Genomic DNA, 19,752 nt, shown 5'->3' on the forward strand with positions numbered 1-19,752 from the left:
CCCATTTACTCTTGTTATTTGCATGATAAAGGCTGTTCTGCTGCCTTTTCTGCAGCCTGCCTTTAAAAGGCAGGGAAGTTGGAGCAGACGGGCAGGAGAGGCAGAGAGGTCAGGGCACCCAGCCCCGAGCCCTCCGCCCCCGGCAGAGCCGCCGAGGGCGCCGCGGCGCTGCGGAGGAGGGAGGAAGGGAGGGAGGAAGGCTCTCCCCAGCCCGAGGTTTTGCTTTCCAGTTTTGTTCTCATTAGCGGCTCTGTGCATTCCCTTCGCTCCTCACAAAGACGCTTATTCTGGCACGGAAATGTGCCCTCTGGGATTCACTAAGAGAGAAAGAGAAAGGGAGGGGAAAGAGGGATAGACCGAGAGAAAATAGGCGTTTATCCTGGGTTGCATCTAAGCTGCCTTAGCTGAAACTCAGGATGGAAGTGTAAAGGTAGCTGTAAACCTTTCTGGTTGCAGCACCCCAATCATGGATTAATCACCTGAAGCAGTCTCCTTGTTTTGCTAGCTTTGCCCTGGCTTCTTCTGCCAGGTGTTTTTGAAATGTAATTTTCTTGAAGTGAGATGAAGTGGAAATACTCTGCAGTGATATGCCACTTTTAGTTCAGTTTTCACCCTGGCTCTGATTTAGATGAAGAGCCCCATGTCTCTTCTGACTAAGGAAAATTTACCAAAGTGAAAATATGACTTTGCAGAAGAAGCACAAATTTTGAGACCTAACCAGCAGTCAGGAAATTATTGTTTGGCTAGCTTTATGGGGCAAGGGTGGCTGGTGCTCAGCACTGCCCTATTCCCATGCTTTCTGGCTTGATGAGTCTTCTTGTGCCTGTGATGAGGCCAGTGGCCACACAGGAGCTGCAGTAGTGACCCTTTACCTCTTACCAAGGCAATCTTCTGTTGCCTGCTAAGCTGGCATTGCATGTACTTTGTAGCTGTGGAGCTCTCTCTGGCCAGTGGTCATGTACCATGGTGTAGCTGCATCCTTAATAGTCTGTGTCCCTCAAATACCTCTCAGCTAAAGTGTACCCTTTTACCTTCCTGTTAGTACAACCAGCCCCAGCAGTCAGTCTCTGAAGCACTCTAGCTGTGTTGTCTGTAGCTGCCCTCGGCCTTCTCCCAAAGGCTAGAACAGCAGGGAACTGTTAAGGCTATGTAAAAAATGGCCTGGGAAAAAATGTCCAAAGAAAGGAAGAAAAAATTCCTCTCTATCTAGGATGTTGAGCTGTGTCATGTGGTCTTTTTTCTATATTTTCATTCCCTTTTTTTTTCCTCCTCATTTATTTTTAAGTGGTTTTGCTGCATACTGTGTGTACAATGTGAAAAAAATTTGGAAGCTATCCCCATCCATTGTGCTCCTCAGGTCTGGATGGGAGTATTGCCTCATGGGGAGTCCATATGGAATGGGGTGTAGGACTTCTTATAACTGGTATTGGATTGACAGGAAAAGAGAGAGTGTTTGGAGTCTTGATGTAGAGATGCAGTAAGATCTCTTTGAAAACATTATTTTCCTTTTGCCCTTTCTTTCTCATGATGCTCCTCTGGAGAGAAACTGTGCCCCAGAGTGACAGGCCACAATCTGTGGAAAATTTCTGATCTGTGCACAGGATCTTTTTGTATAAACTTATACCTCACTTGGACTCTAAAGCTTGTTGAAGAGGTCCCAAGGGCTGTCCAGCTAGCAACATCCCAAACTGGTGCTCTCTGATGTTCTAATATCTTGTAAAGCAGTTTTAAAGACACAGATGAAGGTATGGGTGTAGGGATCTGCCCTCTGGACCTCAGCTGGAATTCTCCACTGAAGAAAACATCACTGCATCTGTAGGTTTTGAGGTTTTGGACTCTACCAATAACCTTTGTGAAAAAAATCTACTGCTGTGCATTGCAGCCTTCTAAAAAATCTTGCAAATGTTTGAGGGTGGGTTTGAGGGCGAGTTCCAAAATAATATTTTTACTCAGTGTAGATGTCCTTGGTGTATCTGGAGGGATTTACTGATCCAGAACTTCATAAGCAGAATTTAATCAGTATTTCTACATTTCCCAACAGACTGCATTCTGACTGCATCCACTGTGGGCTTGAGAACAAGGGTGTTGCTGGGGTATGGCCACGTTAGAACATGGAGCGAGACAATGCTATTGCAGAGCCTGGGACCAGTCCCATTGCAGTTTCTCGCTGCTGCTCAGGATGGGTTCCAGAAACAAAACTCTACAAGCTTGCATTAAATTAGGGAAGCAGGTTTCTGCAAGCATGTGGCAGGTTGCACAACCAGGATTCTGGCATCCTAAGTGGGCTCTGGAGCCAGCAGTCTGGGAGCTTGTGGCCACTCAGGGCTAGTGCTCAGGAAAGGTTCCAGGATGAGGTCTCAGTGGCATCCTCTTTTTTCACTGTTGATCAACAAGTTCAGAGCATCTGTTCTCATATCTGAATTCTGTATCTGGGGACCTTTTGCATTTTCAGCATGGGTAATGATACCAACTCCGTCCTCTCTTCTTGTCTGAAGAATTAGATCTACAGCCCTACCTGTTGTGAGTGCTCCTTTCCAGCTGTAAAGCTCTGAATCTTCTGTAACAGGATCAGCATGGAAATTTCTTTCATTGTCTTAGTAGTATCTTTTCTGCCCAGGTCTGGCTTTCCCTGCTACACTGATGCCAGTATTACATCTGAGAATAAACATTCCTTCTAAGATTTGTAACTTACTTTTTGGTGGTATTTGTTGCATGCTTGACCTAATGGAGGCATTCAGTTTAACAAGGAACTCTTAACTAGTGGGCTTCTGGGAGGCCTGTCAGTCTCTTCTAATGGCTTTCATCCTGTACTATTTATAGATTAAAATTAATTTGAGATGGCTAAGCAGGGGTTTTACTCACCCTGAAATGGGGTGATTTTACTTATTCACTACCCTTGGCAACAAGAAGACATAGAGAGAGAGCTTGGCAGTGTCTGCTTCTTGCACCTGGAAGGCACTGTGGGAAAGATGGCAGAGGGATGTTGCAGGCATGTCCAATAATAGTCTGGATAGGTTCAAGTAGTCTGGCTGCTAAGGAAGGCACTGCTGAGGGTATTGGGCAGGTCTGTCTGATTAGTGACATCCAGAAAGATGGAATCAGAATGCAGAGACTAAATCTGTGTAATTCCTGGCACCTTCTGTGTGCTGGGCATTCACAGCATATTTTATATAGCTAGGATATCTGTGGGTAAGGAGAAGCAATTCTTTATTTGAGCACAGACTTATGTAATTCTGAGAAACTACTTAAAGTAGGGTTTGTCTCACCTTGCTTTAAATATCTGGGAGTGATCTCATTCTAGGATACTTACCTACACTGCAGTTACCACCTGTAATTACACAGTAAGTTACTACTGTTAACATTGATGCTCTCTCCATTGTCCATAGAGGGCCTACCTAGATGAAACTATAGCTGATTTTAATGTGGCAAAACCCTGGTGAGATGAGTCCCCCTGAGCCTCAGTTTTCATATGTAAAGTGAAAGCATTGCATAGTGAAATGATTGCATGGTGAGACAGTGAATGGCATAATGGGCTAAGATTCTGCATTGGTAGAAGAGGCAGGAGAGGAGCAGGGGAGGTATCTGTGAAGTAGTTTACCTGTCAGTGTTCTGTGACCTTCTGGCATTTGGTCCTATACAGGTGGAAAGGGGTTTAGATTATTCTGATGAGCCTTATGAAAACTCATAACTCAAAACTTAGGTTGCTTAAACTACATTATCTCCAGCTGTCTCTTGGCTTTTCCTGGACAATGGTCAGACAATGAAGAATACAATATTTCCATCATCATCTTGGAAAACAGCATCACAGATCGCTCAGCTGCTGGTTTGTTTAGAGGCCTCTGGACTATTTTTTCACTTTTTCAGGTTTCCTCCTGAAATTTTCACTGCCCAGATGTAGCCATTATGGGCTCCTGCTGTCTATTTTTATCAGTTCAAATGGGAAATGTTAAGAAAGTAGAATGAAACAAGAATGAAAGCATTTCTTAGAGTCTCTTCCTCACTGCATTAAGAGGCCAAAGGTTATGAAAGGAGAGTTTACGCTGAAGACATTCTTTGAAAGCCCTCTGAAGCAAGTGTTCTGCTTTTTATTACTGGTTTGAATTAAGATTGATTTTCCTCAGATTCCTGGTCTCCCTCTTGGGACCAGCTCCAAAAACCCTGAGGCTCAAATGAAAATGGAAGGTGCTAATTAAAAGCACCATTTATCTCTCTTTGAAAATAGACCCCAAGAGTATGTGGGGATTGGCGGGGGTTGCTCTTGGAAATAAGCTGCTCTCCTGCTTGATGTTGCAGGTGTTCAACGCTAACAGGACTGTTAAGAGTCATATGTTAGTTTCAGAGATATGTAAAATATTATCTATGAGGCCTGGGTCTGTCTCAGCACAGCCACAGCTTTGGGGTCTCAAGTACATATGACCTTTGGCCAGTGTTGGACAGGAATTACAGGTACTGTTGTGTATCCAGGAGATGAGTGCACGTAATATCCCCACTGTACCCAATGTATAGAGTGTCAGAGTTGAACTGGATGCTGTTAGCCTGAACATCTTGAATTCATTTTCTAAGGTATTGGCCAAACAGGGCTGTCACACTCCAACACCTTAGGACTTAGACCATCCTCTGGCTGTCTGCCTTGTTCTCCCCTTCTATCCCCTACCCCAACGAGCCTTGGAATAAGTTATGTTGGCACACTGAGAAGAGGAGGTGGAGCAGCCAGGGACTGATAACGAGGAAATGATCCAAAACCTTCCCCTCCTTTGAACTCGACTGAATGCAACTAAATGGTCAGTTCACTTATTCTTCTGTCAAGTAGACCTCATCCAAACTGCTGATCAGGATGATGCTACTATCACTTCACAAAGAATATAGAGCTAGGGGCTGTATTACCTCCTCATTGGAACAGAACTGGGAAGTCTGCTATGTAGAATCACGGAATTGTTTAGGTTGGAGGTTTCCAAGATCATTGAGTCCAATCATTAACCTGGCACTGTCAAGTTCACTACTAAACCGTATTCCTAAGTGCCACATCTACATGTATTTGTACTGCAGAAGATGCACAGGGAATTAAGACGGATAAGAGTAAGAAGCCTTTCTTTTATTTTGATTACTTTAATTCACATTTGAGATGCTAGGCAGTTAGTTAAAGGGTCAAAGTAAGAAAGCCTAATTGTTGCTATTTAATTAGGTGTAAAAAAACAGTCTCTGGAAGTTTGGCATAAGACTCCTACAGGAACCAAAAAGGCATGCCTACCTACGTTTGGCTTCATGGATATTCCGAGTCTGACCACAGATGTCTAGAGTTGTTTGGATGAGGTGCTTCCATCTCATGGTGATTCTCCAGGGTGTTATCCCTACCATGCTACTTTCCACAGTCAGATTATCCTCATAGTCCTAAGTTTAGTTTTGCTCTCATTATACATACTTAGAAAGTATTTTGATCATTTTGTGCAGGCAGAACTTAAAAATTCTGTCCTTTAGAGGCTCCCCACCCATTTAAAGGAGTTCAGAGAAAATATATGCTAAAGGGAAAATATCATCCATGATCTCCTATTGCCTGCTTCTTACTGTGGGTGGCTAAATGCCTTTTGGAACTGGTGATGGGATAGGAAATATTTTGCTTTTTATCATTGGCTGCTAATGCCAGTGGACAGAAGTTCCCAATTTCTCCAGCCTAATGGGGAAAGTACAAGAAATAAAGAGCTGGGAGCTGAATATAGTTTTTGACCTGTACAAATGACAAAAGAGTAAACACTTTTCTAACAGTGACAGAGGATGGACTAAGCTCTGGATCAATGAGACTGGCAGGCACAGTTTCTTTCCAGATCTGGAGGAATGTGTTCTCTGTTCTTAACCAGCAAACTGTTGCTTTGGTGACAAAAACACCCCAAACCATGATGGCTGGCTTCCCTGTCTTTCCCTGCATCTGCTGTTGGTTACTAGGAGAAAGTGGCCACAGTTTGGTTATTGTGGTGCCCCAGCAGCCAAAAGAAAATGGCATCCTTTTGCCATTGTAAGGAGAAGCTTTGCAATAGAAACTTAGTAAGCTGGTCAGAGGGGAAGTGATAAAACATCCCTGGTACCCATCAAGGGGTTAATGTTGATAGTTTCAATACAAATGGTATCCTGCAAGTAAAACTGCAATCCCTATGCCTGCTGTGGATTTCTGGGGTATAGCAACTGCTCTGGAATGCTTGTGCCTGTGTTTTCCAGGTCTCTGTTGGCAGTTTCTGCGGTATAACCTGTACCAGCCCCATTGCTGCCAGGTTGATATATTCCCAGAGTAAGAAATCTGTGTTCTCTAGTATTTTAGTAAGAGACACCTGACTTTCTGGCTTATTATCAGATTTCAAACTAGACACATTGCTTTATGCAGTTTGTTTTCTCTCTACTAGAGAAACAGGGACAAAGTTACTGTTGCTCTTTGCAAAGCCTTTTCTTGGCCTGAAGTGGAAGGGGCCTTCTGACATCTTCATGGAGAGACAGACAATGGATGCACAGGATCACCAACAGCCCAGATGACACAGGCAGCATCCAGGAGATTTCCCCATCTCATTCCAGCAGGGAGACACGGGTGACACCTTGGTAAACATTTCCTAGCAAGTTGGCCTGGAGCAACACAGGAGAGCACTTGAGTGTGCTCCCCACCGTGTGTCCCAGTGCCCTGTGCAGCATCTTTGGCTGTTGGAAACCAGATCTGGGCAGCGTGGAGTGGCCAGGCCAGGAGGTGGCGAGGGCAGGAGGAGATGGGCGCGTGTGGAGTGCCCTTGGGGCTGCCAGGCACCTCTCATTAGAATCCATTTGTTCCACAGTATTACAGCCGGCTGGTTCATCTCTTAGTCTCTTTGCAAGGCTGTTGCTTACAGAAGGTAGAGGCAGGGACTTGGTCTGGGTCCAAACTCTGGTGCAGCTCTGCCTCTCCTCTCCTCGGTCTCTCGCTGTGCGCAGAGCCGGGCCCCCTGCTGTGCCCTCGCCAGCTTTTACAGCCGCCCTGCCTGTCAGAACAAATGGTACGGCTCAGAAAATAAACTCATCTCATTTGTATGACAACACGGCCCCTCCGGTTAGAATGCTGCACCATTGCTTTTAACAAGGCTTTAAGCTGTTCAGTTCAGAGATTGTTACAGCCCCTGGTTTATTGAAATACAAACCTTCTCCTGCTCAGTCATCCTAGGCATGTTCCCTAATGCCTAACCTAGGCTGTGATACCCGCAGTGCTCTGTGCCCTGGCTAAGGATGCCCAAGCTGAATGATGTCACTCTTTTGCCTTCAGCATAGCCTGGGTCCTACATCCCATGTACTGTTCCCTACAGGGGTGAAAGGAAAGATGAAAAGGACCTTTATTGCTAAATAATGCAAGTGGCTGGGTATTTCCACCTGTGCTGTATTGTGACTTCTTTAGCCTGTGTGTGTGGCTCTATCTGGATGTGGCTCTGGTTGTGTGTGTGTGTGTGAATGCAGGCACTTTTCATTTCTGTGTGTCTTCCATGCTGTGAGAGTCTGTGTTTGTGAGGGTTGAGTTTGTGTGCTCCTGTTTACCTGAGTGTATCAATCTGTGTGTTCATGTCTTGTTTCTGTGTGTTTGATGTGTTGGGTTTTAAGAATGCTTCTGCCTGTGCCTGTCTTTATGGAGCCAATGTTTGTGTGTATTTATGCCTCTCAGATGTGCATGTGTATTCCAATAAGCATGCTTTCATAAGCCTCCTGCTTACCTGCTTACCAGTACTGAAGGGTGTGCAAAGGTCTCATTATGTTGCACTTTTCCCCTTGGTGTGACACATTCCTACAGTTCACAGGCAGGTGATTGACAGTGTCTGTTTCTTACATGCTGCTTGGAGCAGAGTAGTCCAAAAAGGAACCCTGGAGCTTTAGATGAACCTAAAGGGTGCCTTGTTAATACGGAAGGAAAAAATTACAAGGAGATGGAAATAAACATTCAGTATATATTTGGTGGCATGCAGCCTTTCTAAAGCACACCATATGTTTTTTCTGATGATAAACAAAAGATCTGGTCCTCTACTGCCAAAGTAGTGGTAGATTTTCTAGGGAAAATGGTTGCAAAATCACATATATACAGAACAAGTGAAACTGTGCATTAGAGATGCACACATGAGCTTGTAGATGGGTCTGTTATTCTCCCTTTTCAGCACCCTCACTACAGAGTCACTACTTAAGGTTCCATACCTATTCAACTTGTGTTGGACAAAATGTGTAACAGTTTTATCTTCTCATTAGCACAAATGCTTAGAATCAAGACACCTGAATCCTTACTTTGGCACTAGCTTCCTATGTGACCTTGACAAATGACTGTGTGTTTATGCCTCCTTCATTTGCAGGAAGGGCAACTCAGAGTGGGTGACCTTACAGGGATGCCAGAGGGCTGACATTGCTCACATATTTTGAGAACCTCAGAGTAAAGTGGTACTGGCAATCACAAAGTATTAACTCTCTAGCAATATTAGCATTGCTGATAACCAAACACGTAATACATCCTTAAGCATGTGATGTATTTCCCTTAAGTGAAAGAGAATCTCTGGGATGTTAAAAGCAAAATCCTGGCTGTCAGTAAAACATGGGGTCTAACGTGGATCCAACTCAAAAAGTTTGCTCCCCTGAGGAGACGCTAAGTAGCAGATGCTGCACTCCTTGATGAGTTGGGCTTTGTGGACCCAAGTTTCTGTCCCCAGATTTTGGGCATAGGGTCAGAGGCTGTCCCTGCATATCTTCTAATGCCTGCAAACAGGTATTTCCATAGTGGAGAGGGAGCACTAATGGAGTGCACAGCCATTTGTTAGCCAGGGGCTTGGGGATTTGCTGTGCACATTCTTGCTGATGAGTGCATAGACAGAGGAGTAAACAATGGCTGTCAGATTTACTGCTGCAGCAAAAACAAACCATTTGTCAAAGCGAGGATAACACAGGGATGCCAACAGCTTGAGGCCACACCTCCTTGGGATGAGATGGGATTTAGCCTTGGGATTTAGCCTGAGTCCATTCAGAAGTGTTTCCTCCAGAGAGTAGAGAGGAGAGTGCTGAGGAGTTAGCAGGGGGTGCACAAAATATTTCTTTATACAATGTTGTGAGGTCCTGGCAAATAGCAGTCTAAGTAAAAACTACTATTAGTCTAAACTCTATGCTCTAAAGCATTTCTGTCCTGTAAATCAGATGTTCCCAAATACAATGTGAAGAGGAGACTTTTCACTATAGACAAAAGATGGTCTCAAGGCTTTGCTGGGCATTCTACATTATTTTAAGAGAACTGCTCTCTGCATGTGGTACAGCAGCATTGATCAGAACATTTGTGGTAATTAAAAACCCCATGGCAAGTTTCATCAGGGACAGGTGACAGGTCAGTTAATTATTTTTAGGAAGCAAAATTCCCTCTTCAGTTCTGAATAAAAGAGAAAAGTAACAGCAAAATTAACCTTTCCCATGGGTGGTAGGATATTGCCATTAATATTAGTAGAATATACTTCCTTTCATATTTGGCAAAATTTTGGTGAATGGTAATATACAGAATACATTAATTATGTGTTTGGCAAAAATTAGCAAGAGTTAGCAAAGAGTTACTTAACCTGTAAAACTGAATCTGATTTTATAACAAAAGGGGATGTAAATTTGACCTGAAACACAGATTTCTAAAAGCAGGAATAGTGTTGGAAAGTGGAAACATGGATACAGGTTTTCCTGATGGAAAGTTAGATGCCAGGGTGTACAGAGATATGTCATGAACACCAGTTGTTGTCTCCTTGTATATTTGTATTACAATACATTTGTAATATTCTCTATATAGTTAAAGTGGCACGATATAGAAAGGGATTTGTCCCCTTAATTTTTCACTGGAGTTACAAATTAAAGGGACTAAGGTTTGGTGAAGGACCAAGCTTCTCCTAGAGATTCAACATGCCAGAGTACTGTTGCAACAGTGTTCCTTTGTATAGGTCCTGGCAGATGCAAATTGAAATACATCACTTGTATGAGCTTCATGACTAGGGTGGATTGTCCTGGAGCACGAGGAGTTTGATCCCACTTACACTCTGGATTGTGACTGGATGTAGAATAATGTGGAGTACTTTGGTACTAGGAGAAGCACAATCAGACAAAAACAAAGCATAACATAGCATGGGCTGAAAATTCTCTTACTTGTAAGATAACGGAAAGATACTTGATAAAATCTGAGATAACCTTCCAGCTCCTAACAAAATGAAAGTGGGAAGGAGCAAACATCCAAATGCTAACTAGAATTGGAGTAAGGAAGATGGAGTGAGGAAGGATGGAGTAAGGAAGAGTTCTAGAATTGGAGTAAGGAAGAGTTCTAAAGATCTGTGCCTACCTATCTTTTATGACTGTAACAATTAATATTAATTGTCTAATGGGAAGATGCTCTTTTGTCATATGAGAAATTTAATAACTCCCAGAGATGAAACTTGCAATTGCTGTAGCTGAAGCTGTTACCAGGGGATTAGGCTTTGATAGTCTTCGTGGCCTGGGCACAGGTAAATCTGAAAGCTACTGACAAACAGGTTATTCTGGGATCTTTTGTACAACTGCAGAGCAAACACCACAGCACATTTCGGTCCTACATAGCAGAACTGGCTCACATTAGCCCCTTGGAAAGACTCTGCTGCGATGCTTGCACCCGGTTGTCTGCCATGTTCAAGGCAGCCATGCTTATCACTATAACATCCCTCTTCTATAGGCAACCTACCACCTCTACCAAAAACAAGAATGAAAGAAAACCTAAAAAGGTGAAGAAGGATTTTCATTATGAAGTTAATTAGCTTCTGAGCCAAGCTGCACCTTTTCAAGGGGAGGAATTAGAGGGATTTAATTGCTTTATCAGCCTTCTCTTTGATTTTCAGCAATCAGGCCGATTCCATTTAATTTAACTGCCACAGATGAGAAGAAAATTGATGCACTCACCTGCCTTGGAGCAGAAAGAGAGAGTGAGAAAGAAAAGTTGGAGAAATTGGCAAATATAGTGTCTGCAGATTAATGAAAACCAACAGCATTTGCTCACAATTGGAAATGATGTGCCTGCCCTGAGGTGTTTGGAGCTGTGCGTGTGCTGCTGTGCATGGTGATGTGAGACCCATGTTAATGGCAGAGAACAGGGAAAAGCGGGTGGACCTGCCCTGGGGAGAGAAGGAAATATATTTGTGAGATGATCAGGGATCAATTAATGACTGGATGTGCAGGGGGGTAGAGAAGAATGGGGGAGGAAGTGGCCAAAGACTCCTGCTAGCAGACAGGCAAGCAGAGGTCGGTGTGCTGAGTGGGCTTGGTGTGATATCTGTTGTCATCCTCTGTGGGATGACCAGTGGGATGCATTTCTGGGTCAGAGGGTTGGTTCCTGTTACAGATAACTGATGTTTGTTTGTTTTACTGAGGTACAGGGGAGAGTTTAGAAACTGCAATGCAGGTTTTGGTATACATCATGCCTTTGCTGAAGTGCCTTTCCTTCTGCCAGAATGAGATTTCCTGTTGCTTCCTTCAGTGTTTCTAGAAACATTTCATGCAGGCATGAATAAGACACAAAAAACCAAGGTGTTGAAGAGAAAGAAGGTAAATAGATATTGTGGGAGTAGAAGAGAATGGTCCATCAAAAAGTGATGAGGAGAAAGTGGTGTGGGAGGAGCTGAGACCTATAGAACTGTGATCCACAGGATGAGAGTTGAATTCCTCCAGCTAAAGTGTGCCTTTGCAGAGGGTCTGCTGGGCTTTAGTCACCTGTTAAACGAAAGAGTTGCCTGCAACTGTCTGTAGTCATAATAACAGTCTGGGAAAAATGTGTGGTTCTCAGGCCCTTCCTTTTCAAAAATGAGGACTCCTGAAGGTAACTAGAGATAATCCTTCAAAAAACGGGCTCAAGTAAATATTTTTTAAGTCATGACCCAAAATTGTAACATGACTGTACTGGAAAGTCTGATTTTCAGTGGCAGAGTACTTGGACTCCACAATGCATTGTTTTGGGAGTATATGAGGTAATTTCTTCACCCTTGCTGTGTGGTAGTCTGTTATTTTACAATTGGTCCTTCTGTAGTAGGTTTTAATATTCCTTGTTATAAGTTTGTCATGGTTCAGTCTCTGTACCCCGTTTGGCTTCCCTAATGGCTCAGTCCTGAGTTGTTTAACACATTTTTCCCCGCCAAAATGTATATCAACCCACCTGTATACCTCCCTTGTTGCCTTGTCATACCCCTGTCTGTCAAAGATAGGACACTCCTTTGGTTCTAGAGTGTTCCCTGTCTTTCATCCCTTCCTCAGGGCAGAATTGGGTTGTGGGGCTTGCTCCCTCCCCATGTTGGCTTCTATTGGGGAGCCCTTACCGTGCACCCCTCCCCTAATGCCCTCCTACTGGTCAAAGGTTGTGTCCTCCCTGTGTTCCCCCATCCCTATAAAAGGAGTCCCTTCAGGTTCAGATTTGGTTCACTTGCTCTGCCTCGACTTCGACATTAAATGTTTGGAGACTCAGACAAGTCTCCTTCCCTTATTCCTCTGCCTCGGTTTCCTTGTGCCCCATGCCTCTGCTGTGCTACCCACGCTGCAGCAATCACCGCCAGTCTCGGCAGAGACTCGGGGGCGGCCACGTGCGTGTCTGCCCTGCGGCCACAAGTGGGACAGCAAGCTGGCCAACCTCCATCCCGTGGCCACTGAGAGCCAGGCACATTGCTGGCCCCATTTGAGGACAGCTCTTCCCTCACTTAAAGAATGTTGGGCCAAAGTCTTGATTGGAAAACTTCATATCCTTTTGGTCTGTGTAGCAGAGGTGAGACTTCTTCCTGGTTCTCTGGCCAAGTCTTCATTTGAGGGAAGATGGTAAGAGTGGGTAAATAAAAAGCATTTGGGAAGATGGCACTTCCGTTTTCTGTGTCCTCTCAAAAAAAAGATAATTAACGGAATGGATTGGTTTTAAAAGAGTGTTTCCCACCAGAGAAGAGTGTTTAACTGAAAAGAGAAACTTATCTCTGAAATGTCAGTTTCACTGATATCTTGTTTCACAAAAGTTTTTTGACAGAAGCCTGTTGATAGAGTTGTCACCTTCCATTTCACTTCTTCAAAAGCAAAAGGTGTTTTTCACTTAGAAATTACTTTTGTTTCAAAAAGATGTTTGATCCTGTAATATTCATAGGGGTTTTAAATCAGAAAATTATTTTAAAAAATATTTTATTGAAATAAGACATTTTGATTGATCGAAATTTGTTTTTGACAGGAAATGTATTCTATTATAGATTTCATTCTGTGTAATTCTTTCCAGTCCCATGCTAAACAAATTTCCAAATTGGAAGTTTGTTAGAAAATCAGAATTTTCAATTTCCCTATAGTTACCAAAACTGGGACTTTCTTATCCCCTGTGATTCTGCATCTGTTTTCTGTTTCAGGACTGCATATTGAATTTAACACATTTCTTATTAAATTGTACTTCTCTCATTGTTTAGATTTTGTATTATCTTTGGTACAACCTGGTTATGAGAACGATCTCTAACTATTTGTTGAAATCCACATGAAATTCTGATCTGATTAGCTACATTATGTTAGATCCTACTGGAACTCCATGTTAAGAAATGGCGCTTTCTCAGGGTAAAGAGCAGAAGCGAGGGAAAGGGAGGGTTGAATGATTTGGCCAGGGCTTTGCAGCAGTGGGGAGTGGACTTGGAAACACTGCCCATGTGTGTGGACCTGTAGGGAATTGCTAAAATCTGATAGTCTGGGCTGTGTCTCTGTCAGCCCATTGCTGGCTTGACATTGGTGGTCAGTCTACAGTAGAAGCAGGAGCATTTAGAAGCTGTCATTTCCCTCACAAATCAGTCTTGTGAGATGAAGGTGGTTCTTTTCAGGAATTTAACACCTTTAAATATAGTTTTAAGAAGCAGCAGCCTTGTGGGCTGTAATTAAGACTCTGAAAGAGAGTTTTTTTCTGGTGATTCTCTCTGCTCACCCACAGCAGGTTAAATGAAGGGGTTAATAAGGTATTATTTCCCCACAAAAGCCCTGACGGTGCATTTCCTCACAGCTTGCCTGCCAGGCTTGGCCTAGCTCTGTGGATCAAAGGCTGGTTATCGCTAATATTGAGCTGTTGTAACCTCTGTCCCCTTTGATTAAAGTGGCGCTGCTGTGAATTTCTCAGTTAATCACACCTTGGCTCACAGGGTCAGCTTGCAACTTGGCAAGTTCAGAAAACTACAGCGGAGGAGAGAAAGGTAAAATGTATTATGCAAATGCAATTATGATTGAGTCTGACTCCATCCGGCCAAGGCCTTGTACTGCTGGAGAGGCTGGAGGGAGAAGAATCAATATCCCATCCTTCAATAAGAGCCTCTTGGCAAAGAAAAGGGAATGGAACAGGAGACTCTCGTTTTCTCTCCCTAGAACTTCCCACACTACTGAGGACAGCAGTGTTTTGAGGACCCTTAAGCCTTCAGCAAGTGCAGTGTGTTCAGAGGAGAATGTGACCTCCCAGATATTTTCCATCCCTGGGAACTATGATTTACAGTTTTTCCTTGGACTTCATTGAAATGGGAGCTCTGCCACTGGGTTCAGGACCACTAATTCTGCTTTCCACTCCACATCACTTCCCAGAGCCTCAGGATGAGAGGAATCAGCAGGCATCATGGCAATGTGGCTCCAATTTCAAAGCACACAGTAAGATAGGTGTGTAAGGCACCAAGTGTATGTGCAGGGCAAAAGATGAAGATTTGAGCCCCAGGAAGGCCGTAGTGTGGAACATGAAATTCAACACAGTTGGCAGTGAATTAGGTTAGTGAACACAGCAGCCTAACCTTGTTTTGAGGATCCTGAGGGAGAGGACTGCTGAATAGAAAGAAGAGATCATAAGAGTTGAGCCTTTTTATGAAAATGACTCTTTCCTGTTCTATGTTTTGATTTCCTTACCTGCAACTTAGAATGTGATGGATTGCCCTGCCAGATGGAGGTGGATATGGGAGTTCCTCAGCACTCAGGATATAGGTTATTTTTTATACAGGAAGGTGCCCTATTCTTAGTAGTATTTCAGTGGTCTGTAAAATCAGCCTGTCAAGAACTGGGCTGTCTGCAGGCATGTGGTAAAGCCATATGTACACGCAGAGATTTTAATGATGTAGAAACACCAGGATGACATACCAGTTTTGCAACCACAACAGAAAAGCTTCACTGAGCTCTGTACTTTCCTAACAAATCCAAGTGAAACAAATTATGGTTATTACTCCATTTTTGCTATTATTACTGCATCTTCAGGTTTGGTTCTGCCAACCATCTATTTACAGGGTTTAAGTCCTTCTTTGCAGAGTTGCTCCATGAGAGGTGTGCAGCCTAGGAAGGGTCCCAGGTGTGGCAGAGTGATGGAGCTGTGGTTACGAACAGTTCAGTAGCGTATTCAGGAGCAGAATTGTGTCCCTAGAGCTATAGCCCTCATGTGACAAAATTCACGCTTCTGGTGGCCCTGGCTGACTTCAGATTGATTGTCAGATTCAGGAGGTTGCCTCCAGGCAAAGGGTATTTGCTGTTTTCACTAACCTGGCAGCATCTTTCCTTATCAGTACACAATCTGTTGGGATCCCAAATTAATAGACTAAATCATCACATTCCTACTTTTCTTCCTACTCCTAAGGAAAGAGGTGTTTTCCTGTCACTGCTGAAACCTGTTGTGCTTTCTGGTTGTGATAGTGAGAAAAGGGAGGGAAAAGAATGAGATATTTCTAGGGAGAGTGGTGCTCAGGAGTGCTGGTTAAGGTGTCACAGGGGGCTGTTTCAGCTCCAGCTGTGCTGCAGAGCTGAGCTGAGGGGAGCAGGCAGCACAGGGACCTCTGCTGCTGCAGTGCGGCTCTGAGCAGAGCACCGAGCAGAGTGGCAGTGGGGAAGGCTGGAGGAAGAATGAGCACGGCAGGGCATTCTTGATCAGACCCACTAATTAACTGCTTTCTCTTCTTTTATTTACTTCAGTCTTTCTATTTTTGCATGATTTGTTTCCTTATTCAAGTGAAACAGTGAGTAACTTTTTAAAATGTAAATTCACAAGTGCTGGAACTGAGTTCCTGCTGGGGAGAAAGTCCTGGAACTCTGCTCCTGATGGCTTTTGGGAACATTTTCATTGTCTCTTGCTCCTTTCCAAAAGCAGGTACCATTCTGCTCAGTTGGGGCATGTGGTTCTTATTATGCTATCAAACCTCATAAGCATGGGAACAGAACCACAATGCCTGCTGCTGTTTTAAAGACCCCTGAGCTGGAATTTTAGTAGGTAACACATACAGGCATCTTCACAATGTGAGCTTTTACTCACTTTATGTGTATCTTTCCCTTGTGCTTCTCAATCCCTTTGCACTGTTTTGTTGCTCTGAATTCCTAATGTATGATTATTCTGATTTTTTTTATAGATGTCCAAGATACGATTTAGCAGGCTCAAAGGTGTGACATGGTCTGAGAGGATTTTAATTTAAAATTATCTTTAATAATAAAATATAATAACAATAATAATGCTAAATTACAGCTTTTTTGTCAAAGTGCTTTGGAAAGGTAACAGCAGTAGCACTGCTGTCTCCATTGCATGGTTAATGTATCTGGGAGAAACAATTCACCCAAGGTTGTGGGTGAGGTTTGTGCTAGAGTCAGGAGGTGAGTAAGTGTTCCTGGTAGTCAGCCTGTTCCATCATATGCTTCCTTCCTACAGAAAGTTTGCTTTCCTGCAGCTTTGGTTTTCCCATGTACTGAATCTTCCTCTGACTTTTGTTCAAGACTGCAAGAGAAGAAACTGACATTGTGCTGTCAGCCAAGGATTAACACACTTTGCTTAGGCCCAAAATGAGTGATTCAGTCTAAGCACTTGCAGGTTCACTGTCCAGGAGATAGTCATAAAACACAGCCAGTGAGACTGTTCCTCAGGACTCAGGGTTCAGTAGGGCTCTGTAGAAGAGGAGCTGTACCTTGAACTTTCTCTGTAAATTAATGCAGCTCTGAAAGAAAGGGTGTGATGGGCCAAAACCAAAACTCTTAAATCTCTGCTGCTTACCCCACACACATTATGTTTCACCTGGCAAGAGTAAGGACCTTCAGCCCAGATGAACATTTCAGCATCCTTTATGTGGTTTCTTTTGAAAATCTGGATCATCTGTAAATGTGATCAGTAAAGGTGCTCAATGAAATGAGGCTCCCAGGTCCTTTTCAAATCCAGTGGAAGCCAGGCATCTCTAACTATTCACTTAGTTAAATGAATCTCTGGCAGGGACATAACATGGGCTCATCCGAGCAGGCTTCTTTGAAAGACTTAATGCCATATTTCTATAGTCATTAGTACCTGATCTCTCCAATACTGGATCCCCCAGAGTGCTAATGCAATTGATTAAGCTGTGGGTGCAGGTGGAACTCCTGTTCAGTGTGATGGAGCACTTGGTAGTTTTTCTAGGCATGCAATGTTTTTAAGCTTTACAGGGCATGCAGGAGAGTTATACTTGGGCAAACAGAAGTCATGGTATGATGGGTCTGTGACTGAGGTCATTACAGAGTCTTTTGAAGAGATATTTCTATGGACAGTTCTTTCCATAAAATACATCATTCCTGAAGCTGCTCTGATATATTCCAGTTTCCCCCTGCAACAGCCCAGTATACCAAAGTTGCATAGGAGGTAAATGCTAACCCCTTTAGTTTAGAGGTCCAGCATAAAAGCTTATTCCTTATTTATTTCATTTTATTTTTTCAGTGGTGCCTACCACTTTAATGTCCTGCTTTCTTTCCCTGCGCCTTTCCTTTCCTCCTCCTTCCTCTTGCTCTTCTTTTCCTTCCTTTCTCCCCCTCAGCCCTCTACTTCCCTGCCTCTTGATTAAAATGTTGACTTTAACTTGGAATTAACCTGATTAATGTAATTGAAAGTAAAAGTCCGCTGCTCAGCACTTTGGGTGATGAGTGGAGATGGATTGAGAAAGAAAGCTTTCAGATTGAATACACTTCTCTCCTCTGGCTGTTAATTGCACCGTTTACTGGTACCTGACTCACTGACCGTCAGTGTTTAGTCCAGTTAATGATGATACACAGTCCATACTTTCCAGAGATAATTAAAAAACATTCCAGCAGACACTGCTGCAGAGAGCTTTTCTATCTGTCGCAGTCAGCAGGCCCCAGGGGTTAGGGGTTCTAGTGTGTAAAGACAGAGAGTTCTCTGGGCAGAGTAGAGCTGGCCTTGGTTATGCAGGTGTTTTGAGGAGTATCATAGAATGGTTTGGGCTGGAAGGGATCTTAAAGATCACCTAATTTTGCCCTCTGTGTTGTTGGCAGCGTCGGCTTCCACACATGTGAAAGGTGGGTTGTCCAGCGGTGGGGCTCAGACACTGCTCAGTAGCTGTCTCTGTGTGCCAGTCTCCTGAGCTGCTGACATATGGGCTGCTGAGGCTGCAGCCCTGCTCCAGTTGCTCACACAGACCATCACACCAGAATTTCCAGGTTCCCAGTAGCTGATTCACCTGATCTGGAGAGCTGTTCCCAGTGGCTCATGGCTGTGGGTTTCACAACTGGATACTGGAGCTGATGAAGCAGCACGGTAACTACTTCACATGTTGGCTTTAGTGGGTCTGTCTCTTGACTCTACAATGTAGTGTGCAGGTGAGCATGGAGGCTCTCTGGAGCTGGGAGTGTTTCTGTAATTCTAAAGCACTTTGCCTAAGACATAAGATTTTTAAGTAGAGTGCTCTCTCCACAGTCATTTGAGATCTTATCCATAAGGGATAAGAATTAGAGAGAATTAGTGAGAATTAGACATTTAAACGCTTTGTGCATCAGGATGTAGGTCTCTTGTGGCATACTTTTACATCTGCAAAATAGGAATGCTCAGACTTCCTAACAGGTGGGGCACTCTCAAACTACTCTGGACAGAAATTTACAGAAAATGCCTTGGCTAACATATTCTGGAGACTCACATACACTGAGATGATAGTAGAAAAAAAATCTCCAGATATGAGAATCCATTAGGAAAGCAGTCTGGCAAGGGGTGTGGTGAAAATCCTCATATTGCTGAAAGAAGTATTCAGGCAAAACAGGCAATCTGTAACAATGCCAGAATTGGTTAGTATATTTGTTAATGATCTGAAAAAGTAATAAACATACGTGGGATGATCTTACAGGTGTGACAAAGTTTGGCATGCTGATCAAGATCAGGAAGGACTATGAGGATCATGTGAGGGACTGTCAGCAGTGGACAAGTAGGTAACAGAAAAGCAGATTTGCATACAGAAGGAATCCTGAAATAATCTACTTTGACCTCCTGAGCAAGACACAGTGTACAGTTCACATTAAGAGAGTAAGAACTCACTATTTCAGTTGACACTTTCAGTTGCTAATCACAGTAAACTGAAACAATGGGGTGTTTCAGTTTATCTGAAAATCGTCTGAATTTGTGTTCTATCCTCTAAACCACTGGTTTTTGTTAAGCTTTTTTTCTGCTAGACTAAAAAAAAGCCCTTTTATACATTGTTTTTTTCTCCGTTCAGATACTTCTGTGTTAGACTCAGTGCAAGATTATGCACACCCAAAGCTATGATTTATATTTCTTGTATGCTTTATGCTGTCAACTCAGGAAAAAAAAAAAGCTAGGTGTCACTGTGACCAGCTCAACAAACATAAGTATTCAGCTTGTCCTCATCCACCCTCTCTTGTCCTGCTGCCATTTCCCTTTACACATGGGCTATGTTCAGTGACCTGACTACGAGCAGTGTTGAAGCTCTGGGGAAGAAGATGAGATTTTAATGAGAGGAGTGGGGTTAGTGTTTGTATTACAAT

At 43.4% G+C, this 19,752-nt stretch overlaps 3 long non-coding RNA genes across 12 annotated transcripts in view; 2 read left to right on the forward strand and 1 right to left on the reverse strand.

The window, feature by feature from the left end:
- The window catches only part of LOC137478006 (uncharacterized), a 181,433-nt gene that overhangs the window by 58,048 nt on the left and 103,633 nt on the right, over positions 1-19,752 (forward strand). The gene's annotated exons all lie outside the window — the stretch shown is intronic.
- The window catches only part of LOC137478009 (uncharacterized), a 49,555-nt gene that overhangs the window by 22,346 nt on the left and 7,457 nt on the right, over positions 1-19,752 (forward strand). The window lies entirely within an intron of this gene.
- On the reverse strand, positions 1,693-15,690 carry LOC137478007 (uncharacterized). Its single transcript, XR_011001345.1, has 2 exons — positions 15,583-15,690; positions 1,693-2,655 (listed from the first exon to the last, which is right to left on the reverse strand). It is a non-coding gene; the product is annotated as an uncharacterized lncRNA (long non-coding RNA).

This window comes from Anomalospiza imberbis, chromosome 8, assembly GCF_031753505.1.
Source record: "Anomalospiza imberbis isolate Cuckoo-Finch-1a 21T00152 chromosome 8, ASM3175350v1, whole genome shotgun sequence".
Taxonomy (NCBI): Eukaryota; Metazoa; Chordata; class Aves; order Passeriformes; family Viduidae; genus Anomalospiza; species Anomalospiza imberbis.